This window comes from Pan paniscus, chromosome 8 (assembly GCF_029289425.2).
Source record: "Pan paniscus chromosome 8, NHGRI_mPanPan1-v2.0_pri, whole genome shotgun sequence".
Lineage (NCBI taxonomy): Eukaryota > Metazoa > Chordata > Mammalia > Primates > Hominidae > Pan > Pan paniscus.
The window spans coordinates 86,951,613-86,973,723 of NC_073257.2; the positions used below are offsets into that span (position 1 = coordinate 86,951,613).

A 22,111-nucleotide genomic window follows, 5' to 3' on the forward strand; every position below is an offset into this window, starting at 1 on the left:
GATTGCCTCTTGATGTTCTTTATCCTTATTCTATGGAGCTATTTCTCCACCACCCCCCTTTTTTTTGAGACAGAGTCCCCTTCTGTCTCACAGGCTAGAGTGCAGTAGTGTGATCTCTGATCACTGCAACCTCCGCCTCCCAGGTTCAAGCAGTTCTAATGTCTCATCCTCCCTAGTAGTTGGGATTACAAGCCTGCGCTACCACGCCTGACTAAGCCTGGATAATTTTTTGTATTTTTAGTAGAGACAGGGTTTTGCCATGTTGTCCAAGCTGGTCTTGAACTATTTCTCACTTAAAAAAAAAATTTTTTTTTTGTTTTGAGATGGGCGCTCTGTTGCCCAGGCTGGAGTGCAGTGGCACGATCTCAGCTCACTGCAACCTCCCCTTCCCTGGTTCAAGAAACGATCCTCCCACCTCAACCTCTTGAGTAGCTGGGATTACAAGTGTGCACCATCACGCCTGACTAATTTTTGTATTTTTAGTAGAGACAGATTTCAACAAGTTGGCCAGGCTAGTCTTGAACTCCTGGCCTCAAGTGATCCTCAGCCTCCCAAAGTGCTGGGATTACAGGCATGAGCCACCTCACCCAGCCTAAAAGTTGATTTTTAGATATTCTGTATATATTCTAGATACTGATATTTTGTTAATTATACACAATCCATTGCTGATTATATGTAACACAAACATCTTCTCCCCTTCTCTGTCTTGTCTTTTTTTTTTTCTTTTCTTTTTTTTTTTTTTTTTTTTGAGATGGAGTCTCGCCCTGTCGCCCAGGCTTGAGTGCAATGGCACCATCTCGGCTTACTGCAACCTGTGCCTCCCGGGTTCAAGCAATTCTGTCTCAGCCTCCTGAGTAGCTGGGATTACAGACATGCATCACCACGCCTGGCTAATTTTTGTATTTTTAGCAGAGATAGGGTTTCACCATGTTGGCCAGGCTGGTCTTGAACTCCTGGCCTCGAACTCCTGGCCTCAAGTGATCCACCCGCCTTGGCCTCCCAAAGCGCTGGGATTGCAAGCTTGAGCCACTGCGCCCGGCCGTCTTCATTTTTTAAAACTGACATCTTTTGTTTCACAGAACCCTTTCATTTTTTTATGCAGTTGAATATTTGAATCTTTTTCTTTCAAGGCTTGTGATTTTTGTGTTTTGTTTAAGAAATGTTCCTCTACACCAAGGTCATAACATTTTCTCATATTCATTCCTCCTTTAAATTTGTTAATACGATCAATCTGGATTATGTCGAGAGGGAAGGGGAAGTCTGATCTGTCCCTTTAGAGGTGACTTTGCATATCTCACCAGGATTCTTTGGTGTTGACTTCATGGCTTAACTCTGTAGATAGTCCTATTCTCCTTATTTACAGGTTGCAAGGAAAGCTTTATTGAAATGTCCAAATCTTAGGCAGATTTTTATTTAATGGACCTGTGGCAGGGCCCAAGAACCTGCATTTTTATTTGCAACCCAGGTGATTTTGATGAAAGAGGTTTCCTTTTAAATTATTGATAGTGCTGAAGCCATCTTCTCAGGTGTCCAGCAACTTGGAAATGAACCTACTCTTTGTTGGCTGGTGATTGAGCCTTGCTCTGCCTTGGTTCCTCTTTGGTAAAAGTGGATGGCCAAAGTCCCTCCTGGGAGATGGGGAGTCCCATGATGAGTGGGATGACTCTCACATATAAAAGTTTAGCCCGCCTTGCATTTGTCAGACACTCAGTAAACAGTGGACCTTCCTTAACTCCTGAGGTCCCAAGCTCTGGGTTGAGCCTGCCCTGCCTCCCTTCTAGACCATCTCCCACCGTGCACCCAACTTGGGCAAGTCCCATAACCCCTCACAGCCTCAATGCCATCATCTGTAAACTCATTAATTTGCTGGCTGGGCACAGTGGCTCACATCTATAAACCTAGCACTTTGGGAGTCTGAGGCTGGAGGATTGCTTGAGCCCAAGGGTTTGAGACCAGCCTGGGCAACATAGTGAGACGCTATCTCTACAAAAAACTTTTAAAAATTAGCAAAGTGTGGTGATACACATCTGTAGTCCCAGCTACCGCAGAGGGTGAAGTGGGAGGATCACTTGAACCCAGGAGGTCAAGACTGCAATAAGCCATGACGGCGCCACTGCAGTCCAGCCTGGGTGACAGAGTGAGACCCTTTCTCAAAACAAACAAACGAACAAACAATAGTCTTTGCGTTACAAGGTTGTTGTAAGGATTGAAGTGGCATATAAACACCCAGGACAGTGCCAGAATGCAGTATCACTACAAGAGACTGTGGAAGCTGAGCAGTTGTGTTTTTAATCCTGGAGAATCTGAAAGATTCCTGGGGCATCTCCCATGTTGCTTCCCAATGCCTAGAACAATATCGGACATTCTGTAAAGATTTGGTAAATTCATGTTCTTTCCATTGCAGGACACAATTCTCACATTCCATCAGTGTCTCCAAAGAACCTACAAAACTGGAAAAATATATTCGATCATTTTATTTAACAGGTGTTTATATAGGGCTTGCAGTACATCAGGCCCTGCTGTAAGTGCTTTATAATAATTAACTCATTTAATCTTCATAACAACTCTATGAGGGAGATACTATTATTATTATCATTTTGCAGATGAGGAACTGAGATGAGGAGCAGCCCTGGACTGAGTGAATTGAACCCTCTTGGTGTGTTACATTCAGGATGGTGGAACAAGACCCCTGGGAAGAAGGTAATTCAAACCCTGGTTCTTCTGGATGCTTTCTGTTTCAGATGAGGGAAGCCTTTGGAATTGAAAATCAATTCAAACTGAGCAATATTAGTTGTAATTTTTGTATTTTAAAACCATCCTACCACGGCATCCCCATTTGGATGGTTACTATCAAAAAATAAAAACAGGGCTGGGCGTGGTGGCTCATGACTGTAATCCCAGCACTTTGGGAGGCCGAGGCAGGCGGATCACAAGGCCAGTAGTTCGAGACCAGCCTGGCCAATATGGTGAAACCCCATCTCTATTAAAAACACAAAAATTAGCCGGGTGTGGTGGCGGGTGCCTATAGTCCCAGCTACACAGGAGGCTGAGGCAGGAAAATCACTTGAACCTGGGAGGCGGAGGTTGCAGTGAACCGAGATTGTGCCACTGCACTCCAGCCTGGGTGACAGAGAGAGAGACTCTGTCTCAAAAAATAAATAAATAAATAAATAAATAAATAAATAAATAAATAAATAAATAAAAAAATAGGCCGGGCGCAGTGGCTCATGCCTGTAATCCCAGCACTTTGGGAGGCCGAGGCAGGTGGAACATGAGGTCAGGACTTCAAGACCAGCCTGGCCAAGATGGTGAAACCCCATCTCTACTAAAAATACAAAAATTAGCCAGGCCTGGTGGCAGGCGCCTGTAATCCCAGCTACTCGGGAGGCTGAGGCAGGAGAATCGCTTGAACCCGGGGGGCGGAGGTTGCAGTGAGCCGAGATCGTGACACTGCACTTCAGCTTGGGCAACAGAGTGAGACTCTATCTCAAATAATAATAATAATAATAATAATAATAATAATAAAAACAAAACAGAAAATAACAAGTGTTGGCAAGGATGTGAAGAAACTGAAACCTTGTGCACTGCTGGTGGGAATATAAAATGGTATAGCCTCTTGGAAAACAGTATGGCAGTTCCTCAAAAAATTAAAAATAGAATTAGCACATGACCCAGCAATTCTACTTCTGTGTATATACCCAAAAACACTTGAACGCAGGGATTGGAGGATATACTTGTATTCCTATGTGTACAGCAGCATTATTCATAATAGTCAAAAGTGGAAACAACCCAAGTGTCCATTGGTGGATGAATAGATAAAGAAAACATGGTATATTCACACAATGGAAATGACTCATCCTTAAAAGGAAGGAAATTCTGACACACGGTATAACATAGATGAATGTTTAGGACGCTGTGCCAAGTGAAATAAGCCAGTCACAAAGATAAACACTGTATGATTCCACTTACGTGAGGCACCTAGAGTAGTCAAATTCATAGAGACAGAAAGTAGAATACTGGCTGCCAGAAACAGTGGGCAGGGCTGGAGGGGGAGTTCTTGTTTAATTGGTATAGAGTTTCTGTCTTGCAAGATGAAAAGAGTTCTATGGATGGATGGCAGTAACAGTAGCACGATGTGAATGTACTTAATGCCGCAGAACTGTACTCTTAAAAATGGTTAAGGGCCAGGCATGGTGGCATAAACCTGTCATCCTGGCACTTTGGGAGGCCAAATTGGGAGTATGCCAGTTAGAATGGCTATTATTATTTTTATTTTTTTTTGAGGCAGAGTCTTGTTCTGTCACCCAGTCTGGAGATCAGTGGTGCAATCTTGGCTCACTGCAACCCCCGCCTCCCATGTTCAAGCGATTCTCCTGCCTCAGTCCCTCGAGTATGGGACTACAGGCGTGCGCCACCATGCCCAGCTAATTTTTGTAATTTCAGTAGAGACAGGGTTTCACCATGTTGGCTAGGCTGGTCTTGAGTTCCTGACCTCAGCTGATCTGCCCGCCTTGGCCTCCCAAAGTGCTGGGATTACAGGCGTGACCCACCATACCCGGCCAGAATGGCTATTATTAAAAAGACAAAAAACAACAGATGTTGGTGAGGATGCAGGGTAAAGGGAATACTTCCACACTGTTGGTAAGAATGTAAATTAGCATAGACACTATGAAAAACAGTATGGCTGGGCACGGTGGCTCACACCTGTAATCCCAGCACTTTGGGAGGATGAGATGGGTGGATTGCTTGAGGCCAGGAGTTCGAAACCAGCCTGGCCAACAAGGTGAAACCCCATCTCTACTAAAAATACAAAAAATTAGTCGGGCTGCTGGGTGTGATGGCTCATGCCTGTAATCCCAGCACTTTGGGAGGCCGAGGTGGGTGGATCACCTGAGGTCAAGAGTTTGAGACCAGCCTGACCAACATGGAGAAACCCCGTCTCTACTAAAAATACAAAATGAGCCGGGTATAGTGGCGTATGCCTGTAATCCCAGCTATTCGGGAGGCTGAGGCAGGAGAATCGCTTGAACCCGGGAGGCAGAGGTTGCGGTGAGCCGAGATCACGCCATTGCACTCCGGCCTGGGCAACAAGAGCGAAACTCCATCTAAAAAAAAAAAATTAGCTGGGCATGGTGGTGTGTGCCTGTAATCCCAGCTACTCAGGAGGCTGAGGCAGGAGAATTGCTTGAACCCGGGAGGGAGAGGTTGCAGTGAGCCGAGATCACACCACTGTACTCCAGCCTGAGCAACAAGAGCAAAACTCCATCTCAAAAAAAAAAAGAAACAAAGAAAAATAGTATGGAGATTTCCTGAAAAACTAAAAATATTAATAGAACTACCATACAATCCAGTAATTCTACTACTTGGTATTTATCCAAAGGAAAAGAAATCAGTACATCAAAGGGATATCTGCACCCCCATGTTTGTTGTAGCAATATTCACAATAGCAAAGATATGGAATCAACCTAAGTGTCCATCAATGGACTAATAGATAAAGAAAATATGACATATATACACAACGGAATAGTATTCAGCCATAAAAAGGAATGAATGAAATCACATCATTTGCAGCAACATGGGTGGAACTGGAGGTCATTACGTTAAGTGAAATAGGTCAGGCACAGAAAGACAAATATCACATGTTTTCACTCATATGTGGGAGCTAAAAAAAAGTTGACATCATGGAGGCAGAGAGTAGAATAATAGATACTAGAGGCTGCAAAGGATGTGTGGGTGCGAAGAAGGGATGAAGAAAGATTGGTCAATGGGTACAAACATACAGTTGGTTAGAAGGTGTAAGTTCTAGTATTTGACAGTAAAGTGAGATGACTAGTTAGCAACAATGTATTATATATTTCAAAATGGCTAGAAGCAAGGACTTGAAATGCTCCCAACATATAGAAACGATAAATACTCAAGTTGATGGACACCCCTAATACCCTGACTTGATTTTTACCCATTCCGTGCATGTGACAAAATATCACATGTACCCCATAACTGTGTAAAATATGAGGTATCAATAAATATTATTATTATTATTTTAGAGACAAGGTCTTGCTCTGTCACCCTGGCTGGAGTGCAGTGGCATGATCTTGGCTCACTGAAGCCTCAAACTTCTGAACTCAAGTGATCCTCCCACCTCAGCTTCCTGAGTAGCTGGGATTACCAGCATGCACCACCATGCCTGACTAATTAAAAAAAATTTTTTTTTTTGTAAAGAAGGGGTCTCACCATGTTACCCAGGCTGGTTTCAAATGATCCTGGTCTCAAGTGATCCTCCTCCCTTTGCCTCCCAAAGTACTGAGATTACAGATGTGAGCCACCATGTCAAACAATTTTTTTTTTTTTTGAGACAGGGTCTCACTCTATCACCCAGGGTGGACTGCAGTTGTGTGATCATAGCTCATTGCAGCCTCCAACTCCTGGGCTCAAGCAATCCTCCTGCCTCCACCTCCTAAGTAGCTGAAACTACAGGTGCATGCCATCACACTTGACTAATTTTTACATTGTTTATAACAACGAGGTCTTGCCATGTTGCGCAGGCTTGTCTCAAATTCCTGGCCTCAAGTGATCCACCTGCCTTGGCCTTCTTAAGTGTTGGGATTACAGGTGTGAGCCACCATGTCCAGCCCCTTTTGCTGCTTTTTTTTTTTTTCTTGAGACAGAGTTTCGCTCTTGTTGCGCAGGCTGGAGTGCAATGGCGCAACCTTGGCTCACCCCAACCTCTGCCTCCCAGGTTCAAGCGATTCTCCTGCCTCAGCCACCCAAGTAGCTGGGATCACAGGCATGCACCATTATGCCGTCTAATTTTGTATTTTTAGTAGAGATGAAGTTTCTCCATGTTGGTCAGGCTGGTCTCGAACTCCCGACCTCAGGTGATCCGCCCGCCTCAGCATCCTAAAGTGCTGAGATTACAGGTGTGAGCCACTGGACCTGGCCTCCTTTTTCTGATTTTTAAGTAATGTTTCTTTTTTTTTTTTTTTTTAAACGGAGTCTCACGCTGTCACTCAGGCTGGAGTGCAGTGGCGTGATCTCGGCTCACTGCAACCTCTGCCTCCGGGTTCAAGCAATTCTCCTGCCTCAGCCTCCCAAGTAGCTGGGTTTACAGGCATGCACCACCATGCCCAGCTAATTTTTGTAGTTTTAGTAGAGACAGGGTTTCACCATCTTGGCCAGGCTGGTCTTGAACTCCTCACCTCAGGTGATCTGCCCACCTTGGCCTCCCAAGGTGCTGGGATTACAGGTGTGAGCCACCACACCCAGCCAGATTTTGAAATAATGTTTCTGATAAAACTTTCAAATATCACAAATGTTTTGAACAAAGAACATGAGTGCTTCCCATAACCTCATATTCTCTTTTTTTTTTTTTTTTTTTGAGACCTGGCTGGTCTCAAACTCCTAGCCTCAAGCAATCCTTCTGCCTCAGTTGGTTCTTTCAGTGAAAGAAATGTGCTGTGCATTTTTTTTTTTTTTTGAGATGGAGTCTCACTCTGTCACCCAGGCTAGAGAGCAATGGCGTGGTCTCGGCTCACTGCAACCTCCGCCTCCCAAGTTCAAGCAATTCTCCCACCTCAGCCTCCCAAGTAGCTGGGACTACAGGTGCATGCCACCACACCCGGCTAATTTTTGTATTTTTACTAGAGACAAGGTTTCACTATGTTGGCCAGGCTGGTGTCAAACTCCTGACCTCGTGATCCGCCCACGTCGGCCTCCCCAAGTGCTGGGGTTAAAGGTATAAGCCACCATGCCCAGCTTGTGCATATATTAACCCATAAAGTAATTAATATTTTCACAATATTAATAACCATGTCTAATCTATTTTGACAGCACAGAGCCAGCCTTTTCCTTCATTTCTGGGAGAAGTCCTTCCCCAGGAAAGCCAAGCTTCCACTTTCCACCTTCAAATCAAATGCACCAGTGCTCAAATGGGGTTCCAGGCAAAGATGGTGGGCTTGAGGCTCACTGGAAGATGGAGAAATATTATTAGAAGCAATTTTGCCAGCCTGCACAACATAGGGAGACTATGTTTCTACTAAATAAGTAAATAAATATATAGGCTGGGTGTGGTGGTTCATGCCGTAATCCTAGCACTTTTAGAGGCAGATGCAGGAGAATCGCTTGAGGCCAGGAGTTCAAGATGAGCCTGGGCAACAGGGCCAGGTCCTGTCTCAATTTAAAAATATATAAATATATATATATATTTTTAAAAAAAGAAAACATTGAAAAAAAAGAATAAAAATTAGCTGGGTGTAGTGGCACATGCCTGTGGTCTCACATACTTGGGAGGCTGAGGTGGGAGGATCACTTGAGGCAGGAATGTTGAGGCTGCTGTGAGCTATGATCATGCCATTGCACTCTAGCACTCCAGCCTGAGTGACAAAGCGAAACCCTGCCTCAAAAAAAAAAAAAAATTTTTTTTTTTTGTAAAAATGTAATACCTGGGCCGGGCGCAGTGGTTCACACCTGTAATCCCAGCACTTTGGGAGGCCAAGGTGGGCAGATCACTTAAGGTCAGGAGTTTGAGACCAGCCTGGCCAACATAGTGAAATCCCGTCTCTACTAAAAATACAAAAATTAGCCAGGCATGGTGGCGGGCGCCTGTAATCCCAGGTACTTGGGAGGCTGAGGTAGGAGAATCACTTGAACCCGGGTGGCAGAAGTTGCAATAAGCAGAGGTTGCAGTGAGCCGAGATCACGCCACTGTGCTCTCCAGCCTGGCTGACAGAGCAAGACTCTGCCTCAAAAAAATAAATAAATAATGGCCAGGCCTCCCAGGGAGGCAGAGGTGGGTGGATCACCTGAGGTCCGGAGTTCGAGACCAGCCTGACCAACATGGAGAAACCCCATCTCTACTAAAAATACAAAATTTAGCCAGGTGTGGGGGCACATGCCTGTAATCCCAGTTTACTCAGGAGGCTGAGACAGGAGAATCACGTGAACCAGGGAGGTGGAAGTTGCGGTGAGCCGAGATTGCACCATTGCACTCTAGCCTGGGCAACAAAAGCGAAACTCCGTCTCAAAAAATGAATGAATAAATAAATAAATAATGTGGCCTGGCGCGGTGGCTCACGCCTGTAATCCCAGCACTTTGGGAAGCTGAGGCGGGTGGATCACAAGGTCAGGAGTTCGAGACCAGCCTGACCAACATGGTGAAACCCCGTCTCTACTAAAAATACAAAATTTAGCCAGGCGTGGTGGCACGCCTGTAATCCCAGCTACTCAGGAGGCTGAGGCAGGAGAATCGCTTGAACCCAGAAGGAGGAGGTTGCAGTGAGTCAAGATTGCACCAGTGCTCTCCATCCTGGGCGACAGGGCGAGACTCCGTCTCAAAAAAAAAAAAAAAGTAATACCTGAATTCCTATACTTCTCAGTATGTACAGTGATTAATATTAACCTAAACTATTCCCTGAATAAGACCTCAATTCAGAAAATTCAGGGTGTTTGGATGCTGTATTCATTCATTCAGTCAATCAATTCAGAAATCAATGTTTCCCCAATGCTTCTTAAGCCACGCCAGATTTGTTGCTAGACATAGAATCCCACAGAAAACAAAAAGAGACTTGGTTTGGGGGGAAAACAACTTATTTAATTTCTTATTCTTAGAGACAGTGTATCACTCTGTTGCCCAGGCTGGAGTGCGGTGGCGTGATCTTGGCTCACTGCAACATATGCCTCCCAGGCTCAGGAGATCTTCCCACCTCAGCCTCCTGAGTAGCTGGGACTACAGGTGTGCAACACCACGCCCGCCTAGTTTTTGTATTTTTTTTGTAGATACAGGGTTTCACCTTCAAAAAATTAGCTGGGCATACTGGCGCATGTCTGTAGTCCCAGCTACTCAGGAGGCTGAGGTGGGAGGATCACCTGAACCTGGGAGGTTGAGGCTGCAATGAGCCATAATTGTACCACTGCATTCCAGCCTTGGCAACAGAGGGAGATCCTGTCTCAAAAAAAAGTATTTTATCAAAAATGCAGCTGGGCGCTGTGGCTCACGCCTGTAATCCCAGTACTTTGGGAGGCCGAGGCAGGCAGATCACATGAGGTCAGGAGTTAGAGACCAGCCTGGCTAACATGGTGAAACCCTGTCTCTACTAAAACGCAAAATTAGCTAGGCAGGGTGGCGTGCACATGTAATCCCAGCTACTCAGGAGGCTAAAGCACGAGAATTGCTTGAACCTGGGAAACGGAGTACTGTAGTGAGCCAAAATTGCACCACTGCACTCCAGCCTGGGCAACAGGGTGAGACTCCATCTCCAGAAAAAAAAACAAAAGCATGACCAGGTATTGTGTGGCTCATGCTTGTAATCCTAGCACTTTGGGAAGATGAGACAGGTGGATCACTTGAGGCTAGGAGTTTGAGACCACCCTGGCCAACATGGCAAAACCCCATCTCTACTAAAAATACAAAAATTAGCCAGGCATTGTGGTGTATGCCTGTAATCCCAGCTACTTGGGAGGCTGAGGCACGAGAAGCACTTGAATCCAGGAGTCAGAGAGTGCAGTGAGCAGAGACCACGCCACTACACTCCAGCCTGGGTGCTGGGTGATAGAGGAAGACTCTGTCTCAAAAAAAAAAAAAAAAAAAGCGTAACCTAAATCAAATCATAAGGAAACATCAGACAAACCCAAACTAAAGGGAATTCTACAAAATGACTTGCCTGAAACCTTTAAAAACATCAAGTTCATGAAGACTAGGAAAGGCTGAGGAACTCTTCCAGATTAAGAAGGAAATTAAGCAAACAGGACAAATAAATGCAACATGTGATCCTGGACTGGCTCCTGGTCTGGAAAAGAGAAAGCTATAAAGGCCTTTAATTGGACAATTAGTGAAATTTGAATATGAATTTCAGCTTAGATAACAGCAATTTAACAATGTTAAATTTTCTGCATTTGATAATTGTACAGTGATTATTTAAGAGGATGTCCTTCATGTTAGCAGTGAAGATGGAAATATTTAAGGGTAAAAATCTATGATTTGCTCTCAAATGTTCATTTAAACTATAATTTTAGGCTGGGCACAGTGGTTCACGCCTGTAATCCCAACACTTTGGGAGGCCGAGGTGGGCGGATCACCTGAGATCAGGAGTTTGAGACCAGCCTAGCCAACATGGTGAAACCCCATCTCTACTAAAAATACAAAAATTAGCCAGGCGTGGTGGCATGCGCCTGTAATCCCAGCTACTCAGGAGGCTGAAGTAGGAGAATAGCTTGAACCTGGGAGGTGGAGGTTGCAGTGAGCCGAGATCCTGCCACTGCCCTCCAGCCTGGGACAGTGCGAGACTCTGTCTCAAAAAAAAAACAAACAAAAAAAACCCCAAAAACTACCAGAACATGGTGGCGGGTACCTGTAATCCCAGCTACTCAGGAGGCTGAGGCAGGAGAATCGCTTGAACCCAGGAGGTGGAGGTTGCAGTGAGCCGAGATCACGCCATTGCATTCCAGCCTGGGCAACAAGAGTGAGATTTTATTTCGAAAAAAAAGTGAAAAATAAAAAATAATTTGGTAAGCAGGTTGATAAAAAAAATAATAGCGATATATATTGTATACAGAATGCTGAAGTAAATGCAGCAAAAATATGAATTGGTGAACCTAGGTGAGGCGCGTATGGGAGTTCCTTAAGGTGTTTTTGCAACTTTTCTGTAAATTTGACATGCTTTTCAAAATAAAAATTTAAAATTAAGAAAGCCTGTTAAGATATGTAAAGGAAGGGTAGGGGTGATTGCTGAAAGGGGCTCCATCGAGGACTAACCCTGCCAATAGAATGGTACTGTATGCCAGAGCACAGCCACACTGATGTCCCTCCAGTGCCACACTGATGTCCCTCACTCCTGGAAAGGGCCTCTGTAGAAGATGATACTGGGCCAGGTGTGGTGGCTCCCGCCTGTAATCCCAGCACTTTGGGAGGCTGAGGCAGGTGGATCACCTGAGGTCAGGAGTTCAAGACCAGCCTGACCAACTTGGAGAAACCTTGTTTCTACTAAAAATACAAAATTAGCCAGGCGTGGTGGCGCACGCCTGTAGTCCCAGCTACTCGGGAGGCTGAGACAGAATCGCTTGAACCCGGGAGGTGGAGGTTGCAGTGAACCGAGATTGCCATTGCACTCCAGCCTGGGCAACAGGAGTGAAATTCCGTCTCAAAAAAAAAAAAAAAAAAAAAGATGATACCAATGGCTGGGCTCCAAAACGAAATCAGTGTGGGGGACAAGGGTTCACCTTGTACTTTGTCCCAAATTTGCCCCTAAACAGCAAGCAACATATGAGAACATATGAGACCGTGTCAGCAATGCCTGGCCTGACCCTCCTCTGTTAGAAGCTGGAAGTTATTCTGTACCTTCTTGCTTTACCTTTTCTTTTCTTTTCTTTTCTTTTTTTGGCTTGTTTCTTGCTGTTGAGGCCAGGAATACGCTAACGTTTCCATAGATGAGTTAACATTTGCATAACAATCTGGGTGACCCTGTTCTTTCCTGTTGGAAAGGGACTTTTCTTGACTCCTGAGAGGGTAAGTTGAGGGTCTTTTGAAGCTGCCCAAGCCCTATGGGTGGGGACGTGCCTGTCAGCCCACCAGTGGAGAGCTGGAGCCCATTGAGTCTCAGGGGTTGGAGGTGTGGCGGGCCAGGAGAGTGTGTTGAATATGGGGGCTAGGAAGTAGGGTTGGGCCCAGCCAAGGTTGGGGGTAAAATTGTCCACACTCACTCATGTCCCCTTGAAACCTATTATATAAGGCTAGGGTAATACTTTGAAAATTCACTACATTTTGTCACCAGTTGAACATGACTGTTTCGTGGCAGAACTTGATAGAATACAAGAATGTTTTCTCCTTGTGTACTATGCAGATTTGCCTAGGAGACCAGAAGTTCTTGGCACTCACTTACAAAATGGAAGTGCAGTCACGAAGTATCTGTTGGGTGTCTGCTGGAGTTCAAATGGTAAACTAGGTTGTCAAGGTTCCTGCCCTCAAGGAGGTAGAGAGCAAGAAAGGTCAATGGATTACAACAATAGAGTCTAAAGACAGAACGAGAAATTACCTAGGCCCTAGACAATAGTATTTTGAGTTAACATTTTTTTCTTGGCCATGTCTTGTGGCTCATGCCCGTAATTCCAGCACTTTGGGAGGCTGAGGTGGGAGTATTGCTTGAGCCCAGGAGTTCCAGACCAGCCTGGGCAACATAGCAAGACTTCATCTCCACTTAAATAAATAAAAAAATAAAATAAAAAAGAAAAAATATGTATTTTTTTCTTGATTAAAAAAAACTTGGAGGCCGGGCATGGTGGCTCATGCCTATAATCCCAGCACTTTGGGAGGCCGAGGTGGGCAGATCACCTCAGGTCAGGAGTTCAAGACCAGCCTGGCCAACATGGCGAAACCCCGTCTCTACTAAAAAATACAAAAATTAGCTGGGCATGATGGCGCATGCCTGTAATCCCTCGGAAGTCTGAGGCAGGAGAATTGCTTGAACCCAGGAGGCAGAGGTTGCAGTGAGCCGAGATTGCGCCCCTGTGCTCCAGCCTGGGTGAAACAGTAAGACTCTGTCTCAGAAAAAAAAAAAAAAAAACCTTGGCAAAAATTGACCAAAAAGTCAAAAGACAAGTGCTCAAGTGGGAAAAAAAATTGCATATGTGCTAGCTGAAGGGCTAAGTCAATTAAAAATTAGACTCGGCCAGGCGTGGTGGCTCACACCTGTAATCCCAGCACTTTGGGAGGCCAAGGGAGGCAGATCATCTGAGGTCAGGAGTTTGAGACCAGCCGGGCCAACATGGCAAAACCCCATCTCTACTAAAAATACAAAAATTAGCAGGGCATGGTGGCAGGTGCCTGTAATCCCAGCTACTCGGGAGGCTGAGGCAGGAGAATCACTTGAACCTGGGAGGCGGAGGTTGCAGTGAGCCAAAATCGTGCCATTGCACTTCAGCCTGGGCGAGGATAGTGAAAGTCTATCTCAAAAAAAAAAGAAAAATGCAAATTGAAATTTCAACAGGATACTACTTTCACATTGGCCAAGAGCAAAATGTTGATAATGTTTGCGGAGGGCTGGGGAAACAGGCTCTGCCCTATATCTGAGGGAAGTGTGCATTGGGCCAGCCTCCATGCAGGGCAAGTTGGCTATAGCTGTCAAGATCTAAAATGCACATCTTATGACCCAACAACTCCAATGCTAGGAACTTATCCTACAGACACAGTAAAAACTTGCAACATGTCACACTGTTAAGTGAAAAAAGCAAGCTACAAAGCAGTGTATATCATATGCTATCCATTGAATGTATATGTAAAATCCCATGGTTAAGCCATAATTTTCTTAACTTTCTCCTGTTGCTGGGTATGTTGTTTTCGTGTTTTTGTGATTATATCTTAATGCTGTGATAGACATCTTTTGTGCATGAATTTCTGTCTACACCTAAAGCTGTTTACTTGGGACAGTCCAGATTACTGGGCCAAGGAGATAGCAAAATGAATTTACAATAGCAACCATTGCAGCAACCATCACCATCTGTTAAGCGGGCTGTTTTGTTTTGTTTTGTTTTGTTTCTTCATCTTCTCAACAGTCCTGTGAGGTAGGGAGGAGCACCTCCGTTTTGTAGTTGAGGAAAGGGGTTTAAAGGAGGTGAAGTGACTTGTTCCAGGGCACACAGCTGGAATGGTGAGAGCAGACCTGGATCTGCTTGGCTCTGTTGATGAAATGGGTCAAATTCCTTAAAATATTTGGATTTATTCTGAGCCAAATATGAGTGACCATGGTCCGTGACACAGCCCTCAGGAGGTCCTGAGAACATGTGCCCAAGGTGATCGGGGTGCAGTTTGGTTTAATACATTTTAGGGAGGCATGAAACATCAATCAAATACATTTAAGAAATATACTGGTTTGGTCCAGAAAGGCCAGACAATTCAAAGCGAGGGGTGGGGGTAGATGGGGTACTTCCAGGCTGTAGGTAAATTTAAACATTTTCTGGTTGACAATTGGTTGAGTTTTTCTGAAGTCCTGGGATCAGGACGGGTGTAGTAGCTCACACCTGTAATCCCAGCACTTTGGGAGGCCGAGGTGGGCAGATCACCTGAGGTTGGGAGTTCGAGACCACCCTGGCCAATATGATGAAACCCCATCCCTACTAAAAATACAAAAATTAGTCGGGCGTGGTAGCAGGTGCCTGTGATTCCAGCTACTTGAGAGGCTGAGGCAGGAGAATGGCTTAGATCCGGGAGGTGGAGGTTGCAGTGAGTGGAGATAGCACCATTGCACTCCAGCCTGGGCGACAGAGCGAAACTCCGTCTAAAAGAAAAAAAAAAAGGCTGGGCACAGTGGCTCACACCTGTAATCCCAGCACTTTGGGAGGCCGAGGCGGGCAGATCACCTGAGGTCGGAGTTCCAGACCAGCCTGACCAACATGGAGAAATCCCGTCTCTACTAAAAATACAAAATTAGCCTGGCATGGTGGCACACACCTGTAATCCAAGCTACTTGGGAGGGTGAGGCAAGAGAATTGTTTGAATCTAGGAGGCGGAGGTTATGGTGAGCCGAGATCATGCCATTGCACTCCAGCCTGGGCAACAAGAGCGAAACTCCGTCTCAAAAAAAAAAAAAATTATTTTTGGTTTACAGCTCCCAAACCCCTGCTTTAGAGGCCCTTCATCTATTTGGGGCTTTCTTTTTTTGAGAGAGAGAGGGTCTGGCTCTGTTGCACAGGTTGGAGTGCAGTGGCGATCATGGCTCACTGCAGCCTCTGTCTCCTGTGCTCAAGTGATCCTGCTACCTGGGCCTCCCAAAGTGCTGGGATTACTGGCATAAGCCACCGCACAGGGCCTACTTGGTGTATTTTTTAAGGGTCTTGGTGGCCGAGCATGGTGGCTCACGCCTGCAATCCCTGCACTTTGGGAGGCTGAGGTGGGTGGACCACCTGAGGTCAAGAGTTCGACAGCAGCCTGGCCAACATCATGAAACCCCGTCTCTACTAAAAATACAAAAAAATTGGGTGGGCACAGTGGCTCACGCCTGTAATCCCAGCACTTTGGGAGGCCGAGGTGGGTGGATCATGAGGTCAGGAGTTCAAGACCAGCCTGGCCAACATAGTGAATCCCTGTCTCTACTTAAAATACAAATATTAGCCAAGCATGGTGGCATGACTCTGTAGTCCCAGCTACTCGGGAGGTTGAGGCAGCAGAATCGCATCGCTTGAACCTGGGAGGCAGAGGTTGTGGTGAGCCAAAATTGCGCCACTGCACTCCAGCCTGGGCAACAGAGCGAGAGACTCTGTCTCAAAAAAAAAAAAAAAAAGAAAAAGAAAAAAGAAAACACCCAAAAAATTAGCTGGGCGTAGTGGCACGCACCTGTAATCCCAGCTACTCAGGAGGCTGGGAATCACTTGAGGCAGGAGAATCACTTGAACCCAGGAGGTGGAGGTTGCAGTGAGCCGAGATTGTGTGCGCCACTGCACCCCACCCTGGGTAACAAGAGCAAAACTTGGTCTCAAAAAAAAAAAAAAAAAAAAAAAGCGGGGGGGCTCTTCATAAACAACGTCAAATTACTCTCCAGAAACCTAGTATCAGTTTATGCTCCTCACACTCCCACTGAGATTGCCAAACTCTCCACACTCAGGTCAGTGTGGAGAATGGCAATATTTTCATTTTGCCAACTGGGAGGGAAAAAAATAGCCTCTCATAGTTTTGATGATCATGTCTTTGGTAACTAATGAATCTGACCATTTTTCATATGTTTATTCGCTGTTTGTACTTTTATTAACTGTTCATGTTGGACTACGTATTTTTAAAATATGCAAAACATTCTGAAAACTGTAACATGTAGATTCTTTTTCTTTTCTTTTTTTTTTGAGACAGTCTCGCTCTGTCGCCCAGGCTGGAGTGCAGTGGTGTGATCTTGCTCACTGCAGCCTCCGCCTCCCAGGTTCAAGCAGTTATCGTGTCTCAGCCTCCTGAGTAGCTGGGACTGCAGGTGTGCACCATCACACCCGGCTAATTTTTGTATTTTTAGTAGAGACGGGGTTTCACCATGTTGGCCAGGCTGGTCTCGGACTCCTGAGCTCCAGCAATCCTCCTGCCTCGGCCTCCCAAAGTGCTGGGATTACAGGCGTGGGCCACCGCGCCAGGTAAACTGTTGATTCTTAATAAATCCCAGTAGAGACGCGCGCTTGCGTGGGCAAAAGCTCCTGCCGAGGCCATCAGACGCGTTGTTGAGGCTCCGGGTCCTTGGCTTTACCCTGGAGACCCAAGTCCAGGGGCCTTGGGTGCACTCAGATGGAGAAAGGTGGCAGCAAGGAGTTGGATGTGCCACTGAGACAAAAACCAACGCTAATACTCACCATCCGTGCATTGCCTTCTGTAAGGGTAACAAATGCCTGGGGCCACGGTCACCGGAAAGCCCCTCTCCTTGTCCGCGCCTGGGGTGGCTTCGGGGCTCGCCGCTGAGACGCGGGGCCAGGAGCGAGTCTGGCAACTTCCAGAGCCCTCCGCCCGCCTCCCCTGCCTCCTGCTTAGGTCGCTGCTCCGGCGGGGTGAGGCCGGGCGGGAGCGGGCAGGCTGGGCATGGCCCGCGAGGCAGGGTAGCCGGCTTGGAGCGCGGGGTCCGGGAGGCAGGCGCGGGGAAGGAGGCCGAGCGCGCCTGCCGGGAGGGCGAGCAGGAGGCGGCGGGCAAAGCCTACTTCGCTCAGTTTTGTGCGCCTGACAGCAGCACTTCAGCAAGGTGAATTCTTTGAGGAAGGGTCTCATTCACAAGCTGCCAAGACATCCGCGACCTATTCTTGAATTCACACAAAAATTAAAGGAAAAACAACAGCCCAACTAATTTAGCAACTTGCAAGAGGCAGCTGGTGCTCCTTTCCGCGCCCCTGGGGCCCAGTCTTCCCCTCCCCACCGCCTCCCACCCCCGCCCCCGCCCCCGCCCCGCCTCTGAGAGGTCTCCCCAGAGTTATTTTGTATCCTGCAGCTCCAGGCCTCATTGTGACAGCTGAGTGACTTAGCTGGCACCGTGGGATGCGGAATGACAAAGGCGCAGAGCATCGGAGGCCCGGTGGCAGCAGGGGATGGCAAGGGATGGCGGAGGCTTGCAGCTCTGAGGACCCCCCATCCAGCAGCCGCCTGAGGTGCCCAGTCGCCCATTCCACCTCCCTCTAAAATAATGCTTCTATGAATTAAGTGAGAGGCTTTTGCAGTCCAAAAATTGGTACTTCCAGTGTCCTCGCAGGCTGGAGATGGTGGGGTCTCAGGCTTCTGCATGTCCTGGCCCTGACAGTTCTTTTTCTGTCGCTGCCAGTAGCACCTTCTCTCTATCTCATCCATTAAGTGCCAGGACTCCTGCCTTCTGTCCCCGAGGCCACTTCGCCCTCCCTGGCTTCCCCATCTTTGTGCCTCCTTGGTGGTGCCAGCTTCCTCTCCAGCCTGGGAGAGGTCATGGGTTCCAAAGGCCTGTCCTGGCAGTGCCGGCCTGGACTCCTGAACCGCCCCCAAGGGCCATCCTTACAGAACAGTGACTTCAGGCCTGGACTCTGAATTCAGACCTCACTGAGGGGCAAGTGGAGTGCAATGATCAGCTGCTCAGTTGGGAATTCTGACCTCCCTGAAACTGCTTAACACCTCAGAGCACAGTTTTCTTGTCTGTAAAATGGGGCATAATAGCAATATTTAAAGAGAATGGTTATGAGGATTACATGAGCCAATTCAGGGAACTCAGGTTGTAAGTGCTCCAAAAGTGTTAGCTATTATTAATAATATTGTTCTACCAAACACTAAAGACATGTTCAGCAAACATGCTCCCTCAGTCCACTTCAGCATCTTGAGTTCCCACACTATCTTCCTCAGAGTTTTTGAGTGGAGCCACAGAATTACACAACACTATCCCCAATATCAGTCCCCAACTCCTTTAATTGGCAGGAATAAAGTGTTCTTTCCCTGGCCACCCTGTAAATCAGCTCATAGGTCATTAACTGTTACTAAGAGCTCCAGACTAGGCTGAGGAAGCTGCAAAGAGGCCACTGAACAGATACTGGGCAGAATTTCTTTCTCTTCAGATACAGCTGTACTCCCAAGCAACATCCTTGTTTCCAAAAAATTCTACTTACACTTATGAGAAAGCTAATTATTTGGAAGCCAATAAGCCAATTTCTGTCTTAGTCCATTTTGTGTTGCTATAAGAAAATATCCAGGACTGGGTAATTTATGCAGAACAGAAATTTATTTCTCACAGTTCTGGAGGCTGGGAAGTCCAAGATCAAGGTGCTGGCATCTGGTGAGGACTGCTCTCTGCTTCTAAGATGAAGCCTTGGTCGGGTGAGATGGCTCATGCCTGTAATCCCAGCACTTTGGCAGGCCGAGGCCAGCGGATCACCTGAGGTGAGGAGTTCGAGATCAGCCTGACCAACATGGTGAAACCCTGTCTCTACTAAAAATACAACAATTAGCTGGGCATGGTGGTGCATGCCCGTAATCCCAGCTACTCGGGAAGCTGAGGCAGGAGTATCACTTCAATCTGGGAGGTGGAGGTTGCTGTGAGCCAAGATCACACCACTGCACTCCAGCCTGGGCAACAGAGCAAGACTCCATCTCAAAAATAAAATAAAATAAAATAAAATAAAATAAAATAAAATAAAATAAAATAAAGACGAAGGCTTGAATGCTGCATCTTCTGCAGGGGAGGAGCACTACGTCCTCACATGGCAGACGGCAGAAGGGCAGAAAGGTATGGCTTTAAGAAAAATATTTGGGTTGGATGCAGTGGCTCACCCCTGTAATCCCAGCATTTTGGGAGCCGAGGCAAACGGATCACCTGAGGTCAGGAGTTCAAGACCAGCCTGGCCAAACTGGCGAAACCCTGTCTCTACTAAAAATACAAAAAATTAGCCAGGTGTGGTGGAGGGCGCCTGTAATCCCAACTACTTGGGAGGCTGAGGCAGAACAATCACTGGAACCTGGGAGGTGGAGTTGCAGTGAGTCGGGATCACACCACTGCACTCCAGTCTGGGTGACAGAGTGAGACTCCATCTCAAAAAAATGAAAAAGGAAGATATTTGGGTCGTGTTGCATTTAGGGAACACAGTGGTTCTCCCTGCCATCCATGGCTTTGCTTTCTGCAGTTTCAGTTACCTGAAGTCAATGTGGTCTAAAAATATTAAATGAAAAATTCCAGAAATAAACAAGTAGCATGATGAAATCTCACACCATCCCTCCATCCTTTCTTCATCACAAGAAGGGTACAATAAGATATTTTGAGAGGGAGACTACATTCCCATAACTTTTAGTACAGTATATTATTATATTTTTTCTGTTTTTAAATTATTAATAATTATTTTGAGATAGAGTCTCACTCTGTCACCCAGGCTGGAGTGCAGTGGCATGATCATGCTCACCACAGCCTCAACCTTCCAGGCTCAAGCTGTCCTCCCAACTCAGCCTGCTAAGTAGCTGGGATTACAGGCATGTGAACAGCTAATTTTTAAATTTTTTGTAGAGATGCTACAATAAATTTTGTTGCCCTGGCTCTATTTTATTATTAATTGTTGTTGCTAATCTTTTACTGTGCCTAATTTATAGATTAAACTTTATCATAGATATGTATATATAGAAAAAAAACCATAGTATATATAGGATTCAGTACTATCTGTGGTTTCAGGCATCCACTGGGAATCTTGGAACATATCCCCTGAATACTACTGTTTGTTAATTTAGGTTAAGCAATACCACCTCCTATAGCAGAAAAACTTCAGCATCTCTTCGGCTTAACACAATAAGGTGTATTTCTCCTGTTACATATCAGAACAAGTGGGAGGAGTCTGCTCCATGCATTTACTTAGGGGTCCACGCTAATGGCAGCTCTGCTAACTTGTAGCTCATCATCTGGAACACATGGCTTCTGAGATACTACCGAAGGGGAAGAGAGGAATGGAGAATGACTCACTCTGGTTCTTAACTCTTTGAACCAGAAGTAACACATATCATTTCAGCTTCTCATCCATTGGCTGAAACTAGCCACATGGTTCTAACCTAATGGAGGGGAAGGCTATGAAATGCAGGGGTGCACAGGGACTATTTGGTGAACACTAATTTTTCTGCTACAGAGAAAGATATTACAAATTACAAATAAGCTGAACTTAGAGTTATTTCATGTCATCAGTTGCAATTCAGGAAACGAAATCTAGGAATTATTACAGACTGTTTACCACAGGTTATGACTCCATGTGTGGCATTGGAATTGGTAGAAAACAGATCTCAGTCTCGGTAACAGATATGCCAAGTCACATTGGCCATGGAAGTGAGGCACATGGAGCAGATGAATAGGCTGCAAACACCAGAAGGGGCAGCTCAGATAAGAGGTCCTCAAAATATGATACTTGATTTTGGAAAGAGAAAAGGTACAATGGGAACAGTTCCAAGACTATGTATGTACATATATACCACAGAAAAAAATAGCAAATGTAGTACATGTAATAAAAATAGAACACTCCATTGGTCAAATGCTAAGATGCTACGTGTTTAAAGTCACTCTTCAACAAACACACACAGAGTAGAAAAAGTGGTTTTAGACTGGGTAACAGGAAGTACTACTTTACGGTAGTTAGGAAATATATTCATGCAGGCTTCATGTATTTAATGAATGTCTATGATGTGTTTGACACTTACAAGAAATCTGTAAGCATATGAAGTTTACAGTCTAATTTCTGAATTTAGACAGATAGATCTTAGATAAACAGATAACAGATTCTTAGCCTTTTATTTTACTTAACATTATTTATTACTACTATGTGCAAGACACTTTGGAGAATATAAAGATGAACCAACCCCAATCCCAACCCTGAAGCAATTTATAGGCAAGGTTGTAGGCTGGGTGCGGTGGCTCACTCCTGTAATCCCAGCACTTTGGGAGGCCGAGGTGGGCAGATCACTTGAGGTCAGGAGTTCAAGACCAGCCTGGCCAGCATGGTGAAACCCCATCTCTACTAAAAACACAAAAATTAGCCGGGTATGGTGGTGCGCGCCTGTAGTCCCAGCTACTCAGGAGGCTGAGGCAGAAGAATTGCTTGAGTCTGGGAGGCTGATCTGAGATTGCACCACTGCATTCCAGCCTGAATGACAGAGCAAGACCCTGTCTCAAAAAAAAAAAAAAAAAAAAAAAAGGCT

General features: G+C 45.8%; 1 long non-coding RNA gene across 1 annotated transcript in view; it reads left to right on the plus strand.

Moving 5' to 3' along the window:
- LOC129393224 (uncharacterized) overlaps positions 1-5,960 on the plus strand; it is a 53,162-nt gene extending 47,202 nt beyond the window's left edge. The window contains exon 3 of the long non-coding RNA XR_008619957.2: positions 2,604-5,960. This is a non-coding gene — a long non-coding RNA (uncharacterized LOC129393224). The remainder of the gene's footprint in view (positions 1-2,603) is intronic.
- The last annotated feature ends 16,151 nt before the right edge of the window (positions 5,961-22,111 follow it).